The sequence below is a fragment of the Polypterus senegalus genome, chromosome 2 (assembly GCF_016835505.1).
Source record: "Polypterus senegalus isolate Bchr_013 chromosome 2, ASM1683550v1, whole genome shotgun sequence".
Taxonomy (NCBI): domain Eukaryota; kingdom Metazoa; phylum Chordata; class Cladistia; order Polypteriformes; family Polypteridae; genus Polypterus; species Polypterus senegalus.
In genome coordinates, this window is record NC_053155.1 from 85,363,826 (window position 1) to 85,389,301 (window position 25,476).

The 25,476-nt window shown below is 38.0% G+C and overlaps 1 protein-coding gene across 1 annotated transcript in view; it reads right to left on the bottom strand.

The window, feature by feature from the left end:
* igsf11 (immunoglobulin superfamily member 11) overlaps positions 1-25,476 on the bottom strand; it is a 329,356-nt gene that overhangs the window by 83,285 nt on the left and 220,595 nt on the right. The window lies entirely within an intron of this gene.

Genomic DNA, 25,476 nt, shown 5'->3' on the forward strand with positions numbered 1-25,476 from the left:
TTCCGGGTTACTGAACAGCCAGTCATAATAACAATTCTGTACATGTTCTTATATATTGTATACTAGCAAAATACCCGTGCTTTGCAGCGGAGAAGTAGTGTGTTAAAGAAGTTATGAAAAAGAAAAGAAAACATTTTAAAAATAATGTAACATGATTGTCAATGTAATTGTTTTGTGACTGTTATGAGTGTTGCTGTCATCAAGGATTTGACTATCATTATTTCTTTTAATCAGGTTCATATTTGGAGGATGTGTTGTGTTCAAGTTATATTCCGTGTTTGTCAACTGTTGTAAAGATAACAGGTTTCATTCATCGAAGTGTTCACTACCCAAATCGCTACTCTGGAATCTAAGATGTTTAACAGGCATTCCCGGTATTAAGTTGTGGATTTGCCTGCGAATATTCAGTGGCAGCGTGTCTATGAACTTAATTTAAACTTAAGTTTTACACCTTGCTTTCCTATTGATATGTCTACAAAGGCTTGTTTAGATTCAGAGGGTTGTTCCTTTCTTACTGCATCAATAAACAGCTCGTCTTCCTCTTTATCTGAGACATCACACACTGCATGCACAGGTTTACCTCTCCCAGTCCTGCAAACTTTAGCGAGGTGGTTCAATTTACCACATTTTTTGCACTGTCTTCCTTTAGCTGGACATTGACTTTTTTCACTGTGTGCTTTGTTTCTGCAGTAGCTGCCCTTATGAATATGCTTGTATGCATCACTCGCTTCATATTCTTTTGCTGCCTTCTCAATTGTGTAATGCATTTTTTGTTCAGCACTCTTTGGAGCTCTTGCTTGTTGTCTGCGTACTGCGTTCACAGTCAGTTCACATGAGCCGCTCGGAGTACATGCATCGAAGGTTCTCAGTTGTGCTTATGCTATCTCGTGTGATCTTGCGATGTCCACAGCTTTAATTAAATGTTAGCTCAGACCAGGCACTTAAAACTTTATCTCGCACTTTCGCTAAGTTTGTGCTGAACACTATTCTATCCCTGACTATCTCTTCTTCGTTTGCATAAGCACAGTCCTTCACCAGCAATTTTAACTCCGTTACAAAATGATCAAAAGTCTCGTTTATACCCTGCGTCTTCTCATTAAACTTGTATCTCGCGAATATCTCGTGCGATCTTGCGATGTCCACGGCTTTATTTAATGTTAGCTCAGACCCGGCACTTAAAAGTTTCTCTCGCACTTTTGCTGAGTTTGTGCCAAACACTATTCTATCCCTGACCATCTCTTCTTCGTTTGCATAACCACAGTCCTTCACCAGCAATTTTAACTCCATTACAAAGTGATCAAAAGTCTTGTTTATACCCTGCGTCCTCTCAGTAAACTTGTATCTCACGAATATCATATTCGTCGTAGGCATGACAAACGCCAGCGGCAGCGTGTCTATGAACTTAATTTAAACTTAAGGTTTACACCGTGCTTTGTTTCCGCAGTAGCTGCACTTATGAATATGCTTGTATGCGTCACTCGCTTCATATTCTTTTGCTGCCTTCTCAATTGTGTAATGCGTTTTTTGTTCAGCGCTCTTTGGAGCTCTTGCTTGTTCTCTGCGTACTGCGTTCACAGTCAGTTCACGTGAGCCGCTCGGAGTACATGCATCGAAGGTTCTCAGCTGTGCTTGTGCTATCTCTTGCAATGTTGCGATGTCCACGGCTTTGTTTAATGTTAGCTAAGACCCGGCACTTAAAAGTTTCTCTCGCACTTTCGCTGAGTTTGTGCCAAACACTAGTCTATCCCTGACCATCTCATCTTCGTTTGCATAAGTACAGTCCTTCACCCGCGAATATTTAGCAGCAGCGTGTCTATTGGATTGCTGCTGACAGACGGCCTTATATGGGCAGGCACTCAATTACGTGGGAGGCATGACGATGAGGGACGCAACTCCGCCTCACACGGCGACCGAGCTGCAGGCTATAGCCGCATATATGTATGTAAGTAAGTTCCAGTTACGACCGTTACGCATAGAATTTCAAAATGAAACCTGCCTAACATTTGTAAGTAAGCTGTAAGGAATGAGCCTGCCAAATTTCAGCCTTCTACCTACACGGGAAGTTGGAGAATTAGTGATGAGTGAGTCAGTCAGTGAGTCAGTCAGTCAGTGAGTCAGTCAATCAGTCAGTGAGGGCTTTGCCTTTTATTAGTATAGATACTGCATAACATTGTATGCAAGTATTTTATCCTACATTTTGTCTTTATGTATCTTTTTATTGATATGGTATTATTGTCACTATTCTAAAGAGGTATGCGAGTAACAATGACAATAAATGTGAATTTGGACTTGAACTTAGATCATTAGCAGAAGGTCCCTAAAATTCTCTAGATGAACTTGCTCAGTCTAGCTTTGTAAAAGATTGACTAAGACTAACATTTCACAAAGCATCTCTCATTGCTCAGTGCTCCGTGTAAAACTTTTACTGGGCCATAGAAATGATAACATGAGTCTATCATCCCATTAAGACACTCCTTTTCCATGTCACTGATTGAACACATTCAAGAGCAAGTCCTTCTTAAATGATTGCCCAGTGGTCCCCATGGATGTTATCTGCCTTGTTCTTCCTTGGCATCCAATACCTATACATACAGTCACATACATGCATACTACATATCGTATATTTTATATATCCAGCAAATGGTTGACAAAGCGGTTTTAATTATAATAGAGCTTTGCTACAACACTTCATAATCATGAAGACGTTAAAAATCAATTTATGTCCTCAACCTGACACAGTTCTGTGTTAACATCACAGTTTCAGAAGTACCATTATTTTTCTCTGTACTAAGATTCCCCTCTCACATCCCAAACTAGTTCATGTAAGTTTAATTGGTGACTCTATATTTGCTTGGTGAGAGTGTTGGTATTTGTGTGAGTCTACCCAGTGATGGACTGGCCTGGCACCTTGGTGTAAGTGTGGGTCTATGTGTGAGTCTACCCAGTGATGGACTGGCCTGGCACCTTAGTGTAAGTGTGGACATATGTGTCAGTCTACCCAGTGATGGACTGACCTGGCACCTTGGTGTAAGTGTGGATTTTTGCACAAAACTACCTTGTGATGGACTGGCTTAGCACCCAATGCAGACTTAGTCTCTGCCATGTACCCAGTACTGCAGGGATAGGCATCAGCCTCATGTGACCCTGAACTACCATACTGAGTTTTTAAATCAATGTTGATTAATGGGTATTTTTATTTCTTCTCTGGGCTCAATATTTTACAGTTTCATTACATTCTTTTACAAAGTATACACAAGCATGCAAAATAACAAAGAGGCAGACTGAATATTTGAGGTTGAATCAGTCTGAGCCCCAAGGGTGTAAGAATTATTTAGAATTAAAACACAGCATAGTCTCTGGGGTGTAAAAATCCACAAGAGTAACGACTAAGACCTGGAGGTGGAAGAGTTAATTAAACATAAAGAAAAGACCCTGGGGTTTGAGATATACTCAAGATTAAGGCTAACCACTGGGGATATGAAGCCGAATCAAAGAAAAAACTGAGTCCTGGAGCTATGAAGTTTAGTCAGGTTAAAGACATAAAAACTCAAGAGTAAAGTCCCTGGGATTTGAGGATTTATCAGAATACAGAATCTAATTTGTTAATTGTGTATAAAAGTATGCCTACACCTAAATATTCCACTTTTTAATTGATCAATGATTTAATTTGGAGACGTTCAACCAAACTAATACAAACATACAACAAAAATAATTCTACCTACCAAAATCTCACATTCTGTTTATTAAAGAAAATCTGATTGTAGCCATGATGTTGGTGAATCTGAAATGCTACTAAACCTGAAGCTCACACATGCTCCCTCTAATAATGCACAGATCAATGCCCCCTTAAAGCCATGTACTGTAACAGCAAGATTCCCACAACTTCAACGGCAATATGTATGGTAGCTTTACATAGCCAGAATATAAAGGAAACAAAAAGAAGGAAAAGACAGAAGAAAGCAAAATCTGAAATACTTCTCTGTGCGTCATTAAAATATGTTTTGGAAATGGAATTAGATATATAAACCTCGTAAAAAATAACTATTTCATAGAAATGGCTTAATATTTAACATAGAATTCCATTTCAAATTATTAGTTGATTGTTTTTCATGGCTCTGGTTTACCGTTTTTTATTTCCTGATTTCTGTTTTTTTTGTTTCAATGTTCTGATTATTGATTACGAGGTCACTTGGAGACAAAGTAATATCTGCAGCATCAGTTAGGGCAGAATCTACCTATGAATACAACAAGAGTACATAACACAGCAAGCCGACTTGCTCCCGGCTCTGTCATTGGGCTGTGAGGGCAAAGTGAAGCTTCTCTGGCAAACCGTTGTGAACAGGGAGATTAGGCAGAAGTTCAGTCATAGCCAGTGTGCCAGTATGCCACCCTGGGATGAAGTGGATTTAGTCAAAACTTAATCCTTTATCATAAATATTTACCCTGTTTTATAATTCCAGGTGTAACAACCATAGCTTTCATGTCTTCTTAAAGTGGCCAGTTTTAAAATATAATTGTACACACATTAATATTTACATACATTTTTTTAAATAAATGAGAGAGGGCAGAAAATAAAATAACAATGGCACAGTTATTACATATTCTCCATGTGCCACTAAGGTTATTTCTCAGGGCATTCTGGTTTTCTCACCACAAACTGTCCCCTGATCAAGGCCTGGTTCCTGCCTTGTTACTGGGATGGACACCTTGACCTGTATCAGTTAAATAGAGAAAAGATGAACAGAAGGCAAAAAGCAGACTATTTCAAGAAGTGTAAAAGACATTGCCAGGTTTTTACTCCGAAACACAATGTGTTTTGTTCATTATAACTTCTTTTAACAGTTCAGTTTGCATTTGCTACATACTTTAATGTGTTGCCTGTATCCTGAATTTAAAAGTTGTATATCAATTAAAGATTTGATTTTGCTATGGGATTCAGTGAGGTGCTAGGACTGAATACTGAGTTCAGGCTTAAATTAAAGCAATGTATGAATCCCAAAGGGATGAGTGCTAATCCAATTTGAGAAAAAAACCTTAGTTTTGAGGGACAAGAAGGAACCAAAGGCATAGACCTGGGGTGTCAAACTCAGATCCTAAATGGCTTCAGTGACTGCAGGTTTTTCTTCCAGCCTCTTTCTCCATTAGTAACCAGTGACTACTGCTAATCAGACTTCATTTGGTTAATTTGAATCGACTTCTTACCACTTGGACCTCGTAATTGTTTTCCTTATTTTTTTATTAACTAGCAGCTAAACAAAAGTGAAATGAAGGTATGCCAATATATGACGAGCTATGAAAGGGAATCAAAAATACTAACCAACTTCTTCCATCCATCCATCCATTATCCAACCTGCTATATCCTAACTACAGGGTCACGGGGGTCTGCTGGAGCCAATCCCAGCCAACACAGGGCGCAAGGCAGGAAACAGACCCCAGGCAGACCAAATTCTTAATTCTTGCTATTAATGAAACCTTTATTTAATTCAGTGGCTTGTCAGTGATCATATTCTGCCACACCAGACATTTTCAAAACTGTTGATTTTGTTTTTTTCCTGAGAGCGCCATCAGAATGTTCTGTGGATCAAAACAGATCAATATTTCTGAGTCAGGTCAGGTTAGTTTGTTGTGTTGGCTCCCTTTGTATATCATTATTGTTTGATTGCTGAATTAAGGATCTCTTAAAAAGCAAGCAAAATAAAATTGAGGTAAAAAAAGTGTGTTTCATTATCACTAGTAATTGGCTAGTAATTAACAGTGGCTGGAAGAAAATCCTGCAGCCACTGTGGCCCTCCAGGATATGAGTTTGACACCCCTAGCATAGACACCGGACTGTAAGATGGGTACCCTGTCAAAAAGGTTAAAACGGCAACAACGACATTTATTTATATTGCACATTTTTATACAACCAATGTAGCTCAAAGTGCTTTACAAGACAGAGTTCACAGGCTACCAAAGCTAAGGAGCCCCATGATGGACTACACTTGCTGCTTAAATTCTACAAACATGCAGTATACAGAGGCCTGGTTCATCCACACATCAGAAATCAGCCTGGTCCTGTATTCTTTTAAAGTATTGTAAGCAATGCAGGGGACTGAAAAACAAGCCTTCTTCATCAGGGTCAACACAATATAAAATACGCTGAAGTACACTGTGGAGAAGTGACATTTAGTGGTAGGTGAATGTCACGTATGTGGAATGAAACAATTTCTACCGGTATAATTAACAGAATAATTTATTTTAAAAAGAAACAATACACTCAAATAAAATAAGCACCCCTGAAAAACACAACACAATAACCTAGACATTGTACTCCCACCTTTTTTTTTGCAAGACCCACTCAATAAATTACTAGCAATCAAAATTCCTTCCAAATCATTGCCCCCTACGCTTAGCAAATCAACAACATACAGCCCATTCATTAAATGCGTTGATAATGAAAGAAGAAAAGATCTGAAAAATTAGGTCTCTGGGTAAGTGCTACTCTAATCAGTTCATGGTGGGCTGCAGTGGCTGCAGGTTTTCATTGTATCCAGTCTGTTAATCAGAGACTAATTGTTGGTTGTAATTGGACTCATTTGTCAGTAAGCTTTTTCTTCTCCCCATTTCTACACTTGATCTGTCAATTTAGAATTCAACAGAGTTATGAAATTATGCCAAGCTGCACATTAATGTTGTAACACTTTGGTCCACTTAGGTGCTCTTACTTGCTGCTACTCTTTTTCTTGAATGCAGACAATTTACAATGAATATGCTCTAGTGTGAGTGACAGAGAGCATGCTGTTCTTCTGCGGGACTAGTTACATGTCATCAGCTTGATTTATTGAAACTGAGCTCCTTTGTTTCAAAACTGATTACAAGGAGAGTGTAATAGAATTGTTAAAAGAGGCAGAAGACAGATCTTTGAAGTGAACGTTTAGAACAGGACTCAGGTTTGTAGTAGGAAATGAAGGTCAAACTGTATGCAATCATTCCTAATTTTCATTATGAGCTCAAACTGGGAAGTCTATTTGAACCGAGGCAACTAACAACAACTCTTTAAGTTGCTGAAGGTTTACCACTATTGAGGCTCTTCTCAGACTGACATGAGTAGTTCATGTCCTAATTTCACATTTTTTTAATTATCTTTTTTTTTAATAATTTAAAATCATCTTTGGGACCGGGTTCAAATCCCAGCCTGGCCGTTAAACTTGGTGAAGTTTGCATGCTCTGTTTGTATCTTTGTGGGTTTTGTTCTGACTCTGGAAGGGAGTTTGCCGTGTGGTGGACTAGGGCGCCTTCCAGGGTGGATAACTGACCTGTGCTTAGTACCACCAGGCTGAACCCTGAATTGGCCAAAGTGGATTTTGGTGGATGAAATAGATTAGATTAAATTAGATTAGATAAACTTTATTAATCCCTTGGGGAAATTCAAATGCATACAGCAGCAGAAACATAAAAAACTAAAATACAGACTCTTAATCACTCAATTGATTCACACATAAAAAATCAACACATAAAATTAACAAGGTGGAAGAATTGAATTGCTGTATAGCAATGGGCAGAAAAGAACCCCAGAGTCACTTGATTTCAGTCCTCTTTCAGCGTGACTCAGCCTTATTCCATCACCACCTTGCCCATTCATCTCAGCTAACCTGTATTCCCTCTGGCTAGCTGGGCGGTATTTCTGATTCTTTATCTAAAGTAGTTTTAACCACTAATAAATACAATTAGTTCCTGTTTTTTTTTCTAAGCACATATTTTTGCCATAATATTATTATACTGTCCTCATGACCCTCACAAAGACCTTAGCAAAGGCTTTGTTTGTGTTACATTGCAAAAATGGCTAACAGATGTATTGTAGGTATCTCTCAAAGGATAAAGCATTAATGAAAAAATGATGGCCTGTATTGCTAAAACGTTGAAAAATCAGCAATTCCCCACAATGCAGCATTCCTTCTTAAGAAATGCAAGCCCTCTGCTCAACTTTCTATTTTTTATTCATTTTGTTTTTTAACTGAACTACTGTGACTTTTTCTAGCACAAAAAAGAGCCTTCAAAAGTGAACTGTGCATAATATCTCCAATACAGTATCCATCCATCCATTATCCAACCCGCTATATCCTAACACAGGGTCACGGGGGTCTGCTGGAGCCAATCCCAGCCAGCACAGGGCACAAGGCACCAAGCACACACTAGGGACAATTTAGGATTGCCCCAATGCAGTATGTAACTATTCATTCATTTATAAGGTTGGAATTGTTTTGATGCCATGAAAACAGTAAAACTTAAATTAAAATAAACACACATATTCTAAACATCTGTTAGTCAGTCCTGCAGTAACCTTGTCACCTATTTATTGTGCATATACACCATCTTGGCTTGAAAGAGTTTCAGATACTTTTTCTCACCCTGCCCGCTCCCCAGCTTTATAAACTGTTCTGGATTTCTTTTATATCTCTGAAACTTGAGACTGCTTGAGGGCTCATGATGTGTGACAAACACTGAGTCTTGTGATTCCCATTTATAAAGCAACACTTTTGGTTTAACTAAAAAGCTCTAATGTATGAATAGCTATTGCTCCTACAAGTTTTTTCTCCTTATTTTACATGAAGTGGCTCATTCTAGACAAAAAAGCGTACGTGTCACAACACAGACAAAAAGGGAGACTATTAATATCTTACCAAACTGAGGTTCAGTTAAGATACTGTCAGCTCCTCAAGTCTTTTGGAAATTAGATAATTAAAAAAAAAAATCTCATCTGACCCAAAGCACAAAGTTTCACTTCTCCAAAAAAGAACATTTGCCTTAAACAGTTTTTCTTTCTTAGTACAAAGCATCTTGATGTATCTTTGTAGAAAAGATTAATACATTTATATTAGAATTACAAATTTAAAATGATATGGATGGAGGAAAACTGAAACTATATAAACTGATATGATTCTTGGTTGGATCAATTTTGTATTAGCTAGATCCTTTCTTGCCGTGACTTCAAATACTCATAATTATCTCTCTACTAGTATTTATTTACAAAGATATATACTTGTGAATGTAGTTTCAAGTTGTTTTGTAAACTTCTCTTTCAGGTTTTTTTTTTAATTTAAACCTTGAAGAGTGCAATAATAAAAATAACCCAGAGTGAAATGAAAGTGCCAGTATACAGTAATATATCATGATTTTTAGATGGAGGTAACACCGTGGGCCAACTCACTTGCTTTTTGGTCTCACAACTCCAAGAAATTATCTATCTGTGTTGACTTTACCATTTTCCTTTATATTCAAATAGCTTTTCTCAATATACACTGTTTTTCTCCCACAGTGTTAGATAATTTGGCAAATCTAATTTGTATTAGGGTGGGTGTATACATGTTTGTGGTGTGTACCACATCCAAGGTTGGCTCCTTCTTTCTGATAGATTCTGCCATCATAGGCATCACATATTCTTGATGCTGTAACAAAATGTTGGTTTCCATAAATGGATAGATGGATGACAGAGTACAGTCATATCTATATTGTCCATTCTTCATGGTAATAAGACTAATGATTTGGAGGAGGAGTGGTGGCTCTGAGGCTAAGGATCAGAAGGTTGCCGGTTCGAATCCCTGTCACTGCCAAAAGAGATCCTACTCTGTTTGGCCCTTGAGCAAGGCCCTTAACCTTCAATTGCTCCAGGGGTGCTGTACAATGGCTGACCCTGCGCTCTGACCCCAAGGGGTATGCGAAAACTAACAAATTCCTAATACGAGAAATTGTATAAGTCGAAATAAAGAACCAAAAAAAATATTGATCAATTTACCAGCTAAACAAGCTTTAGAGCCAACAGTACATCATAGCTAACAATGAAGAAGACATAGACCATGCAGTGGGCATTAACACAAATCTAGGGCCTCATGTATAAAACTTAGAAATGTGTAAAAACTGTTTCGTACATAAAAGTTGGAATTTCTAAAACACAAACCTAGCATTGAAATTGACTTATAGTTACAACACTTTTTGGCCAACCTATGTTGACTATTAAATGTTGGCATTTTAGCAACTACAGGTGGCACAACAATGAAGTGAACCGAAAATCTCATTCATTGCATATTGCAATGACACATCAGTCACATCCCAATGTTCTTGAACTAATAAAATCACAGCTAAGTGACATGTTCTTTCAATATGGCTGTCTTCAATATTTGTAACAACGGCTAATGCAAAGACTTAATCGTAAAACCTGTCTATTTTGGCTATAAAAAGTTAGTGCTGTGTGTTGTATAACATAACTGGTGAAGGCAATATTATCTCTTAGGATGTTGCCAATGTCAGGATAAATCAAGTTTTCAGGGATCACAATGATTTTTTGGCTCATGATGATGACTGGCTAATAAACTGATTTAGATGTCCTAGAGCTGTCCTCTCGAAAATACATGCTGAATTGGAACCTACATTACAGAGACCATCATGCAGAAATCACACTATTGCTATTCCGTTAAAGGTTTTAAAAGCCATAGGGTATTTGGTGATGGGCAAGTTTTAACTTGAACTGGCTGACTGGTCAGGAATCTCACAGTCATCACTGAGTATACTTAAGATGCTACCCAGATGCATGCAATATCCTTACAGTTGGGGTGAGCAAGCCAAGATTAAACATCAAATTGTAGCGATTGCTGATTTTCCTAAAGTAATCAGTATAACTGAGTGCACACATGTTGTAATAAAAGTACAGAATGAATTTGCTTTTGTAAACAGAAAGCACCCATCCATTTTCCAACCCGTTGAACCTGAACACAGGGTCACAGGAGCCAATACACGGTGCAAGGCAGGAACCAATCCTGGCATGGCGCCAACCGACCGCAGGACACACACACCCACCCACCAAGCACACACACACTAGGGACAATTTAGAATTGCCAAGCCACCTAACCTGCATGTCTTTGGACTGTGGGAGTAAACCGAAGCGCCTGGAGGAAACCATACAGACACGGGGAGAACATGCAAACTCCACGCAGGGAGGACCCAGGAGGTCTCCTAACTGCGAGGAAGCAGTGCTACCACTGCGCCACCGTGCCGCCTAAACAGAAAACAATTTCATTTAATTAAGCAATTAATATGTGATGATCAAATGTGTCTGTTTTTAAGGTGACCGGGCTCAACCCATGATTCCTTTGTTTTATTAAATAGTAGTGTGGGAAGCAGACTTCAGGGTCAGTGATGGCTGGCATCTTGGTAGGTAAGCCTAATTGATAGCATTGCAATTAGGTTTAGTACATTACAGACAACTTGTATAATTTTAAGGTGAGAGTGGCTCCATTACAAGAGAACAGATATAATGAATGGCACTCCCATACACCATCTGTTATAGAACCGACATCAATATATATATATATATATATATATATATATATATATATATATGCATATATATATATGTGCATTATATATTATATACTATATATTGTAACTTGCTTTGGGTAAAGGTGTCTGCTAAGAAAATAATAATAATGAAAAATGGACCATTAGTTCATTAAAAGAAAGATGACAGTATCCAGGTTCGTTGGGTGGTACTGTACGCTGCTTTACAGCCCTACAAATGTTTGTAGATTGTGATGGCTTGTGCAGTACTGCACAACTCAGCACAGAAAATGGGCTATCTCTGCCACCTAAGATGGGCCAAGAAGAGTGCATAGAGGACCCAGATCCTGATCTTCCGGGCAACAGCGCAATGACAATTCAAAGACTTTCGGATGTTGCACGTCAAATGTAAATAGATTGCAACACTGACACTTACTTGGAAAAATGATTTCATATTTTTTTACATGTCCAATAAGAATGTTCATAATATCATGCAGTTCTGCATGTACAGTCTGAATCAATTCATGCTGTCTGTTGATGGTAGTGTGAGTGCTGCAAGATGGTACACTGCTATTGCTCTCTCCATTCACCTGCTCCTTCTCTTGGCTTTCCTCTTTTATTGTGACCCCCACAGAAAGACCAGCAAACTGAATGTTTTTTTGGTTTTCCATTTCTGTCAGTAATACCTTAATATCACATTCAACAATGTTTCATTTTCAGTCTTTTTTTCTCTGTTCTTAAATGGTTTGTAGAAGGTCAATCTGAACATGGCCAAATTTATATTGTGATTAGATTGTGAATATTCAAAAAAGGCGTATTTAGACCATATATGGTTACTGACAGGCAGTGATGGGGCGTGGCTAAAAGTGTGCATAGTTTAAAATTTAAATGAGATTTATGTAGGAACTAAGCACAATATGTGACTTATGTAGGGTTTTATAAATACAATATATTTTGCCTGTATGCCATTTTTGCCTTTCGAGCCCCTGGTCTTGAATAAAAGTGAATTGAAAGTGGAAGTGATGTTTAAAATGTTGCTTTCTTATTGACCTTCTCTTGGTCAACCAGGCCCAAGACTATGCTTACTAAACCATCAATCTGTGCAAAGATGGAGTATTATTCCCTTACTCTGATGGAGATTAAATCATATTAGGGACTGAAAGCCATGCTAGTGGAGGAGAAAAGGAATTCACCAGGTTTAAAAAAACTGAGGCTTAATAGAACAACTCAAAATCATTCACTTTAAGATTCTCTTTTTCTTTTTCTTCATTATGTCATCACTCCACAGTTATATAACATGGTGGGGTGCTGCTCTTGTTTTCCAGTTGTTCCATTTTCCAAATGGATATATTGCATAAATCTATTGCGACTCAATCTAGGCACATTTATTTTGATTAAAATTCTGGTCAATGCTTGATGCTTTGGTTCCTTTTTAGACTTTGTGCTAGTTTCTGACAATTCTCTCTTTTTTTTCTTCTTTACTGGCGCATTCTATTAGATTGCTGTTTCACAATAGCAGTATACAGAAAGTGGATAAGATTTTTTTATAGTGTAGCAGATACTAATTAGTTTTTGCTACTTTATTGTGTTAAGTGCCTATATTAATGTATGTTTTTAAGACACATTTTTGCTGTTTAGAATTATTTTTTTTCTAATGCTGCCATGTGCATTATTTCTGTATTATAGTTATTTAATTTTAACCCTATATCATTGCACTATCAATTTGGAAGTTTTATTTTTAGCTTGAGTTCTTCTGTTTGGTGCAGTTAGTTTTCTTCATGGTCAAGACCACCTTGTTGTTATAATATCTGAATGTATATTATGTTTTCTGCTTTAACCTTGGGGTTTTGGAAATGTGATTTCATTTTTAGTTTTTATGGTACTGAATTCATTTCTTTTGTTTATTTAGGCATGTTTGGACATTTTTCACATTATAATGTTGATACTTATGGGTTCTGCCATTTTTGTGTACTGTTGCTAAGAAGTGTTATAATTTGCCTTGATTATATATTTTTTTGTAAGCTTGTTTTATATTTTTTCTTGGACCTTTTGGTTCAGGGTTGAGTTTGGTTTTGAAGATTGTTGAATTTATTGTGATAATAGTTTTAAAAAAATATTTAAAAGTAATAAATAATTTAACTTCCCTTACACACCTCTTTTTGCTTTTACAATGACACCACCATTTTGTATTTGGTTGTGTACTGTTAACCATTTTGCTATGCAAGACAACTCTGGTTTGTGACCCATAATGCCACAGGCTAGAGGGTATATATCCATCCATCCATTTTCTAACCCGCTGAATCCGAATACAGGGTCACGGGGGTCTGCTGGAGCCAATCCCAGCCAACACAGGGCACAAGGCAGGAACCAATCCCAGGCAGGGTGCCAACCCACCGCAGGACACACACAAACACACCAAGCACACACTAGGGCCAATTTAGAATTGCCAATCCACCTAACCTGCATGTCTTTGGATTGTGGGAGGAAACCGGAGTGCCCGGAGGAAACCCACGCTGACACGGGGAGATCATGCAAACTCCACACAGGGAGGACCCGGGAAGCGAACCCGGGTCTCCTAACTGCGATGCAGCAGCGCTACCACTGCACCACCGTGCCGCCAGAGGGTATATAGGTCAGATTAATATCTTTGTGGTCATCTGAGGTTTGACTTACTAGTGCATTTTTGTTGGTTCAAACCCTTTACTCTGATTGCTTTGAATTTGACTTTTTGAACTATTTTTCCACAGCGAAACAACTTAGGTTTCTGGTTAACAAACTCTGCACAGCATTTGACTGTGATTCTTCTTCTGATCCTGGTTCATAAAAGTCTTCAATATGAAGCTGCTAAGAACAGACAGCCAGAGGCGCATGGTGTGTGTCTTCATTCACATGATGGTATAAAGTTCAGTGTTATGCAATTCCTAGGCATCAGCATGTTAAGGACATGTACAGTGACTGAGAATTACTGTAAACACAAATAATACAGCAAACAGTCAGAGTACTAGGCAAGCACAACAAGATCAAATAACCAAAAATTGAATTGACAAGATGAAATCATAAGTCAAAGGAGGTTGATTCCAAAACACAAAATCCTACTACCAGGACCTACTTGGTTTTAAAGCTAGCTACCACGAATATTTGCAAAAACAGAGCTGTATCCACACAGGAATAAAGCAATGTGTGATTGCCACCATATTTATAGTTTTATTTCCATGACATCATCAGTGCAATTCCCTGGATCACAAAACTTAAGGAAATTAGATGTTAATAGAAAATACCTTCGTAAATTCAATCCCAAACTTTAAATAAACTTTCAAATCTCACATAAAAAAGAAATAAAGAAAACAATACATATATATAATTGACAAAAACTAAAATCAAATTTGTAGTTTGATGATAACTTTAGTGCTATGGATTTTTCAAAATTAATTTTTGGCATTAAGTTTGGTATGCCTGTCTGTCCAGTATTTTGATCTCCGGCTAATCTTTTTCTTCATGTCTTTGAGGTCTTTTGTATCCTAATAAAACAAAAACAGTTTTCTTTTCAACTCGATGTCTTTCAAACTGATAAGTTTTGCTAATGTGATTTTAAATCTTCACCAAGTTATTTGACATGGGTTAATATATTATTTATTTTATGTAAAACTGAAAATATTGTCTTTTTACTACTGCATTCATTTTTCATTGTACACAAACTACAGGTCACTAAGTTTATATAATTAAACACAATCATTTTCAAATGTTCACATTAACAACAGCACACCAAAGCCTTATTTAATTCTGAAGTGATGCACACCAAGCAGCTGAAAGCCATGACAAGTAAACCTGTAAGAACATTAAAGCACCAGGCAGGTGACAAGCCCTTTTATGAACAGGAAACATGTTGTTATTTTTAAATTACTCTTCCCCGACTTTGCTTCTGATGCACACTCCACAAAGGGTAACAGCAATCTGGAAATCAAAGATGAGATTCTATCATAAAAATGCAATTATGACAATACACGGCCACTGCTGCGTCTGTTGGTTGTGCTTTGTACAAAGCATTTTTTCTTGAACCTACACTACTTCAAGCAATAATTGGTAGATGGGCTTTATGAAATATACATTCTGTACATGTATAATCTGGTCATTTCTGTTACTTTTATTTTTTTGAAAATCTCACAAGGTGATAATTATGCTGCTAAACGGCTGTAATATATGAGGCAGTGATGAGTGCCTAAAGTGCTCATTTTCTGTCACAACTATCTGCTTCTTTCAGAAGGTTTCACAGAAGCTGGCACATGAAAAATGAGCGTAAGTTACATGCACACTTTGGCAGCACTGTTTATTGCATCATGAATGCCTGTAGGAGACAACGAGTCTTGATGTGAGACAGATTAACTCCCAGCCTGTTTGTGTGCTGCTTACAGGTATTGCTTAATTTACTGCCAAAAAACAATAAATCACTGCAAAGGTAGATTCTGGAGAATTATTTATCTTGGGCAATAAACAATACTTAAAAGACAGAAATATTTGATTCAAAGATTACCTGCTTCCTAAAATTTAAAAGTCATCGCCAAAAAATGCAAAGTGTCCCCTGTGGACCTGAGTGAAGAATGAAGAGACACTTTAAAACATATAAGCCGTGCCTACTCGCCTGCCATTGTCACCCAAGCCTTATTCACATAGTGCACTTTAATCAGCCACTCTATTCAACAATCACACCCCCTCTCCATGCCTACGTCAGGGCATAGATGTGATTTATATTACCTGTTATAATTATGCTCTTAAAATAAATTTCAGTGGAGCCTGAAAATGATATATACTATATCAGTGGACGAAAAAATCTCAGAAAAAGACATCTTAAAGTCAAAGTGCACAACAAAAGGGATAAATAAAACCATCATTGTCTCCATTTGTTAATCTGTAATAGACTGTTCAACTGAGCACAGTGGACCCCATATGCTCACAAGAGGTGAGTGACTGAGGGACAGCTGCCCTCCCCACCAAAACGTAATAAACTGAAATTCTATAAAATGTTATGATGGCATTCTGGTGCATGGATTACCATTTCTCTCTCATGGATCCTGAGCCCTGGGTTTGAATTCCAGGCCAGGTTGGTGTCTGCATGCAGTGTGTGGGATTTTATTTAGTTTTCCATTAAAATTCCACAGAAGTAATGTTGTATGAATTAGAGCCATGTGAGCCATGAGTGGTCACTGCAATGGCTTGGTGCCCCGTCCAGGGAAAGTTCCCAGTGTGCACCCTACAACCCTCAAACTGGATTATGCAGGTTTTTGAATACTTTTCTGTTTTATGTTAGTACCCTAGTTAGAATATGGAAGACAAAAAGTGATTTTATTTGCTGTTGAACAGCAGCAACAACGTTAATTTCTATGAAACACTTTCAGGCATAGGGTGTAGCTCAAAATACTTTACAAGATGTCAAAGCGATAGTTACAAGAAAAGAAAAACAAGTTAAATTAGGTAAGAATAATAATGAATATATAACAAAAAATAAATCAATTTGAGCTTACATAAAATCGATATTTAATTAGCTCAAAGGTAGTGTACTTACAGTATATTTCGTATTCTAAGACTCTAAAGATGGGTATGATGATAAGGTAAGATAGCTGGGAGGAGACATAAATAAAAACATAATACAGATAAGATGAAGATAACAACAAAATCAGTAAGTGTTTCAAGAACAAAGAACCGTCAAGCTCCCTCTGGGCATTCTACCTAACCTAGATGAATTTAAATCGGTCTTCATTGTTTCCGGACTTTGTCCTAAATGATTCAATGCGGTGGAGCTCATGGAGAAGCTGGGACACCCGTCTTTATTTGAGTATCACAGGCGCCTCCACCTTGCCTCGATCATTTAAGTGAGCACTGGCAATTAATGGTATTGTGTACTTGGCTAACACCTCTATCCAAGAAAAAACTGATAGCCGTTTACATATTTTTTTTTAGCAGAAGGACCACAGATGAGTTAAGTGACTTTCTAAAGGATCACACAGTAAAAAAGAGGCAGAACTGAACTGACTGTCTTGGGGTTGAAAGGCCAAAGCCCTACCCACTTCACCGCACTCCCTGACAAAATAGCGGTCAATTTGTATGCTTTAAACTTATTAATTCTGCTTTTTATGTGTAAAATTCAATTTGATGTGTTAAATTATAATACAGTTATCTAGGACACTCATTGATCCAAACTGGTATAATTCTGTATGTGTAAAACAAAATCGAGTCACAGCATACACCCAGTCTCAAATGTGAGTCACGCACCATTTTTATATCCCCCTCCACAGCAATGTGATACTGTATGAAATGGGCTTAAGACGTGTTCAGCCTGCATTTATGACACTAACTGCTATGTTATATTAGGAATTGCATCCATCAGTATTTCAGACTATTCAAATTTCAGATTTTAAATTATGTTATCTGAATTTATCCAGCCATCCTGGACTGGAATAAAGGAGTTCAGTGAATTGTTATGATACATGGATTTTAGATTTTGAAAATGTGCTTTTTATTCAATTTGTTTTGCTTGAATAAATAATAGCCTCTGTCTCGATGTCTCCTGGCTCGAGTTTACCTGCTGTCTTAGTGCTCGTTGGGGCTTACTCAAGGGAAATGTTATTATATTTTCACAGTCCAAAGACATGCTCGGTAGCTGACTTGAGTCCTCAAATTGGAACCAGGGTATCAATGTGAGTGAATATCCTCTGAGTCTGAGAGGTGTTTTATCACTCATCTTTTGGACTGACCTGGAAGCAACAGACACAGAAAATGGATAGATGGATAAATGGGCAACATTTAAGCCCCTATTTTCTATTTCTTGGTCATAAGTAGCAATAGCCTATCTAGGCAGCATCAGGGACAGAGCAGGGACCAGCCCTGAAATAGAAGCCTGGCTATCACTGGACACAATCACTCCTACATTGTCAGTTCAATTCAGTTCAACCATACAGTACAAGGAAAAGCATTTTTCACCAGCCCCATTGGTGCAGAAACCTATAGCAGCACCACAGTACATAATATGACAATAAATCAGACACAGATCATTGACTAAGAGCAATGGCAATACAAAAGGAATAAACATATAACTACTGTATATGCGTAAATAAATACTGTATATAAAATATCAGCTACAAACATATAGTTTGCCTTGGACAGAAAATAGACAATGCAAGGAGCTGGGCTATGAATGGTCACTAAGATTAAAAGTTTGCAATTTTATTGGCTAAACAGGCTAATGAAGTGCAAGTGTATTACATTGAATGCAACAGACCAAGATAAGGGCACCAGTCAATCTGACCTGCACATCGTTGGGCTGTAAATGGAAAGTTGGAGCACCCAGAAAAAACTCTTAAAATCTCACAGAAAATGTTGAGGCTGTGATTCAAACTTCATGTCCAAAATCTATGAGGTAACAGAACTATTCACCTAAAATATGATATTTATCCTGGTATAGTAGCTTATTTCATGATCCATATGTCTATTTATCTGTCTATACACTATGAACAAGCCCATATAATCCATTTCAGGGTCACTGGGGCTCTTGGGCTAGCCTAATTTCAAGTCCTAAATTAACCTAATGTGCACATCTTGAGGATGTGGAGACAAACCAAAGTACTCATAGATAAGGATATGCACATGACAGTACCACAGGGTCTTCAAAGCAAAAATAACCTTTATTTCAACTTAAACTCCCCAAAACTATTTTATTTTAAGTAGTTAATTTCTGCTTTTTCGTTGATACAAATTCATGTGTTCAATTTTTGTGCTTGACCTTTGTGTCTGTGTAGACCAGGGATGCCCAATACGTCAATCGCGATCAACCGGTAGATCGCAAAAGTAGTGCAGGTAGATTGCATTGCATTCAAAAAAAATAATTTGTAAACGTTAGTCTATCATATATCCTCCCTATGGCATTTGCCACTTGACTCTGGCTATGATCTAGTTAGCCTTCCAATTTATATCGACTAAAGAAGGGATTTAAAAAAAATTGTTTGGGAAGGGTATGGGCTGGATGTGGAAGAGGATTTTTTTCTCACAATGTCACAATCGAAGTGCGTTTGCCTGATCTGTCAGTCTATCATTGCTATTCGAAAGAAGGAAAATGTGTGGAAAGGCACCTTCAAACTGTTCATAAAAACTACGAAACTGACTTCCTTCCGAAAAGCGATCTGAGAAAGAGAAAGGAGAGGGAACGAAAATCGCAGTTAATCGGACAGCCGTCATTTTTCACTCGGCTGAATTCAAAAGCTCCTTGACTGCATTATTTGGCTCTACTTATTTATGCGAGTCAGCCTTTTCCCACATGAAGATTATTAAATCCAAATACTGTAGTGACCATGTTATTGTGCCATAAAGGTTATTCAGTTATGCAAGGTACGAAAACATATATTTTATGTATAAAGTATACTCTCTCTCTCTCTCTCTCTCTCTCTATATATATATATATATATATATATATATATATATATATATATATATGTAATTTTTAATGTAGGTAGATCATTTCAAGCTGGTCATTTTAAAAGTACCTCGCAAGCCGAAAAAGTGTGGGCACCCCTGGTGTAGACTCTATGTGTTTTCTCATGTCTATATAGAATTCTCCCCTGGTTTTCCTCCCACAGGCCCAAAGATGTGCAGTTTAGGTTAGCTGGTGACTGCATATTGTCCCTGTGTGTGAGGATATTTGAAAAAAGTGGGGCCTGAAACGGATTGGTGTCCCATCCTGGGAAGCACACTGGTATGTTTCCAGTGCTGCTGAGATATGGTTTGATTCTGAAAAATTCTGAATTGGACTGGGAGGGTTATATTACTTTACTTAGTGTATGTGACTGCAGCTAACCAAATGGACCAAAACTGTAATTTGCTTGAAGTTAAAAAATTAAACAGATGGATGGATGGATAGATAGATGGATGGATAGTGATTCACCTCAGTTCATTAAAATGAAATTCACCCATCCATCCATTTTCAAAATAATGTATGCATTTCAGGGTCATAGTGTGGCTAGGTTTTTAACAAGCAACAATAACTCAGGACAGGGTGCCAGTTAAATTTAAATCCTTACAGCAAAATAGAAACACTACAGTACTAAAAATAACTATAATCATTATCATTCTTATTTTGTAATAATCATACATTTAAATCACAATGATCTTTCAGGTCAGGTCAAGTTGGGGAGCATGCACAGGTACAGCACGTCGAATCCACCACAATGATGAAACAGTTCAGGATCCTGATTGCCAACTCCCCAGGCAGACACACGGCCCAGTCCCACTGTACAGAAATGACCATCTATCTGCCGCAGCCAGATGTTATGTGGGCGTTCCCTTGACCCAATTGAACAACAATGAGGATCCTCCGATCCGGATCACCCTCAGAAAATTGTGCCACTTGGCAGATTGATCTTTCCCATTTATATCTCAATTCACTGAGCTCGTTTACACATTTCTCGAGTTGAGGTTGAAAACAATGATTATTTTGTTTCTCTTTCTGAGTTCTTTTCCAAAAAATTCCAATCTGAAATAAGACTTCCAGTATTGCGTTCATTTTATTGATATGTGTCCACACAGCCTGGACATCATATGAATAAACATCAGTTTATTCATTGAAAAATACATTTGGACATTTGCATTTATATATCTGTCATGCCTTTAGATGAGTGACTGGCTGTCTGTCTGAATTCCAAACTCATAGCATCATAAGTTTTACATAGTGACTCTTTATACAGTTTTATGCAAATTTCTAGAAAATGGAAGGCATGAAGATGAGGACAGTGTGGATTTCATCTGTGTCCTTTACGTGAAGGTTTCATCCCAGATTTAGCTACTCTGAGCATCAAGTCGGAGAGCTCTGGCTTTAGTGCTGATCACATCAAACCTTTTTTGAAGTCCAGGGTAAACTTATAGAATGTTTTAAATCTGACTGAAGTATGCCTGATTTTTCAGTGGGCTTCCAGTTTGCCCTAGGCTGAGATTTCCAAAGACTTTAATGAGGTACTGTATACTTTACTTTTGTGCTCCCATCTCTAGCCTCCTGTTATGCTACCATCAAATACATTAGCTTTGGTGTGTTAGCACAAATGTTATAAGGCATGGGCAGCACATATTTTTATTTCAATTGCCTGCTGGTGCTTTAATTATAGAAAAATCAGAATGAATTAATATGGGAAAGACCATGCAGTCTTTATTCAGAATGTTTAACTTTAAAAAGTCTGCAAAAGATCATGTTGTCCAGTTGGACTCTATGAATTCCCAGTTTAAAGACTTGGTCATTACTCGACCTTGGGTTTATTCTAAATTAAGGCATTGAAGAAAAAAAAAGAAATTACCAGTAGTGAGTGGGGAGGAGAAGAATAGTTTAACATTAATTGAGAGGCAGCATGATGGCTCATTTAGTTAGTAAACTTGCTTAATAGCTCAGGCGATCTGTGGTCAACTTGCACCAGGCTTGTGAAGGTGAAACAATAGACGTTGCCTGTTCTCTCTATGTCTGATCGTGGCTTTTCTCTCTCACCCCAAAGTGTCTCTAAATTGGGTCTTTATGTTTATGACAGTGATTTCACCTTTCAATTGCCTGGTATTCCATTCAGGGTTGGTTCTTGGTTTCTTGTCAATGCTGAAGCCAAGCTAAGGAAAGTTACCAGATGGATGTGTGGATAAATCTGTTAGGTCCATGTGAGTACCTGTGTTTTTGTTTTATTTAATGTTTAGCTTTGCACGACTTAACAATTTATATTTATTTGTGCCTAATTTATGAAATTGTCAGGAAGACAGACTCTGTTTTATCCCTTGTCCTCTCATGACTTATGCATTCTTTCACCCAATCCTTCTCCTGTTTCTCTGTCTCTCTGTCTTTGTCACTGCCTCCTCCTTCCCCAGAGGAAAAAAAAGCAAAGCTTCAAGAGAAAAAGATGGAAAAGCAGAGGGGAGGAAGAGATATCTGTAGAGCTGCAGACACTGGGGGAAGGGTGGTAAATAATCACTGCCTTGCTTTCTTTTTATAACTTACCAAAATATTTTCAAAGAGATCCATTCACAGTGCAATTTTCATGAGCCACCAAAGCAAAGCAGTAAAATTGTAGTGCTTTGGGCACTTTGGCATCAGTGACACTGAAGCACATGTATGGCCTAGTGGCTTTATTTTTAACATGGCCTAGAAATAGGGGCAATGGACTCACGATTTGTAAATCACTTTTGGATATAGACTTCAGCTATATAACATAACATTTTCAAAATTCAGGGTTGTGTGGGCAGGTGTCTATCCTAGCAGTCTCGAGCACAAGGCAGGAGTCAGCCCTAGGCAAGCAGCATTGCATGGCTGGCATTAGCTAAATAAATAAAATAAAAATACAAAGAAATTGTGTCAGGCACCATCCCACCAGTAACTTCTTTTGGTGTACAATGTGCCCCCTACTGGCAGACATTGTCCTAAGAAGTCAAACATTAGTGTTTAGTTTCCACCTTTAGAACATTGGAATATCTAGATAAAAACAGACCATTCAGCCCAACAAAACTTTCTAGTCCTATTCACTTAATTATTCCAGAGTAACATCAAGTCTAGTTTTGAAGGTTCCTAAAGTCCTACTATCTATCACACTACTAGGTAACGTATTCCAAGTGTCCGCAGTTCTCTGAGTAAAGAAAAACTTCATAATGTTTGTGTGAAATTTACCCTTAACACATTTCCAACCAAGTACCAATATTCTTGATGATCTCATTTTAAAATAACAGTCTCGATCCACTGCAATAATAATAATAATAGTAAGGTTAAAATGACAAATACTGTATGAGGTCAGCAGTAGAGCAGAAGAAAAACCTTCAAAAAAATAATAAATGAAAAGTACTGCGGAAAACCATTCAAAGCTTGCAAACAATATATTCACCTCAGAAGTTCTACAACAACATTATAGAAGGCGGCGCGTTTGATAGCTGTTGCTGGAGAGAAGTCAGGGAAGACGCGAATTTGGCAATCTTCATATATAATATCTTCCTTTTTTTTCCTGAGGAGTTCCATCACCTCTAACTTAAATGATAATCGTTCAAAACGGACTATAAAGATCTTGGTCGGGTCTGACGGTGTTTGATCAGACGCTGTAAGTCGCTGCTATCTCAGATTCTGCTTTAAAGTCGCCCCGATTATTTTAGAAAAAGTTCAGCTGCTAATTTCACCGGTTTAAACTTTCGATTCTCCGCAAGCCTTCAATTCTGACATTATACCTTCTATCCCCATCTTCTAAACCCAGCCAGTCTGTCTCCAAGTTTTTCTCCGAGTTTTTTACATTCCGAACTGACATTTACTGCTCTTTCCTCGGCACTGGCAGCTAGATGTTCGGCTATTTCGATCCGATTCGTGAATGTCTCACTAAGATGCTCCAATCGATCAGCAAGCGTGCTCAGTTTAGCCGAGTTTTTCTCAATGCGCTCTTCAATTTTACCCAGCACCTGTCGAAGTTCAAGCTGTACCTCTTGACGAAGCCTTTCATTTGCCTGTTGGATTTCCTGTCGCAGACATTCATTGGCCTGTTTCATCTCCTGTTTCAGTCTCTCATGTGCCTTTGCCATTGCTTTCTCATTAGCCTTCTCGCTTTTCTTTATATCTTGCCTGAGGTCAGCGAGCAACACTTTCAGTTCAGATAGCTCAAATGTGCCTTCTTGTACCGTAGATGAAGCAGCAGACTCTGCTGAAGCCGGTGTCCCCGCTGCTCCAGTCCCGCGTGATTGCGTAACTGAAGCCGCCGACCTCCCGGCCTTTTCCAGTTTCAGGTAATCCTCTCCAATCGGCGAGCTATCCACATCTGCACTCACGATCGCACCTTCGCTCCCCTTTCGCCTCAGCAGGCGACGATGTAGCGGACCGTGGTCCCGAGGAGTCTGTACTTTCGCCCATCTGATCCAGGTCTGTCTCTGAGAGGCCGTATTCTAACTAGGGCTTGCTGATCGCAGCTTGGATGTAGCTTTAGTCTTCGATTCTTCGACCCCCTTCTTGTTGGCCATGTTTATATGTGTTTACATATACTGTAGCGGTCCCTCTCGGGTTGAATAAATACAGGATATCTCAGAATAATAAGCAAATAATATGAAAAATAGCACCACTGCTAGCGGAGCTCCACTTCAGACGCCCATCTCTCGCATCGGACGAGACCAAACAATCAGCGGCTACGGCAAGCCAATGTCAAATACGGCCTCCTGTATCCGGCAAAACTGAAAGTGGAATGGCAGGGGCATTTCTATGTTTTCGCTAGCAAGGAGGAGGCAGAAAATGAGTTAAGAAAGCTGATCCCGGGACTATTCTAATACATAATTGTGAGTCATGGCGGTAAATGATAAAGCTAGGATTAATAATCTACTGTCTGATCTATTTGTTTTAAAATACGGGTTTTTATCAGCATATATTCTCATATTCTTATATTATTATTACTTACTTATTACTTATCATTACTTAGTATTACTAGGGCTAAATGTTTGTGTTTTATTGTGCTTAATTACGTTTTCCTCCTCCTTTTTTTTTTTCTTTTCTAATTATTTCATGTGTACCCTAAATGAGACTGTTCAATATCATACCCTTGGTTTGCTGTTATTGCTATTACTGCATTAAGACTTGTTATGCTTGTTTTGGACACATCTTTAACACCATCACCTGGGTTTATTATCTGGGGATATCATCTTAATGCACTAAAATTGATGAAGATTATATGTATGTATGTATGTATATATATATATATGTATATGTGTATATGTATATATATATATATATATATATATATATATATTAAGTGCAAAATTCTTTTCTTTCTTTTTCCTCTTTTAAAGACTATATTGGTAACAGATATCTCTATCTTTTAACCTTAAAGCGCCACTGCATGGGGGCTTGATGTGCTTTGGACGTGCTCTGTCTCTGGGTATGTCAGAGGACTGGGACTGCATGAAGTGGGTTTTAGCCTCACCTGGGGAGGCAAAAAGGGAGGGTGGGGGTTAAGGGGAAGAGAAAGAGAGCAGGCTTGATCTATATCTAATCTATCATCTCAATCTTTATAATTATAACTATCAACGTAATAATAAGCTGCATGGCAACAACTCTTGGGGGAATAGGAAATTAAGACCTAAACTATTTCACTTCCAGTTAAGACTATAATATGACACCAAAAACTCAGAATCAGTGTCTCCATGATG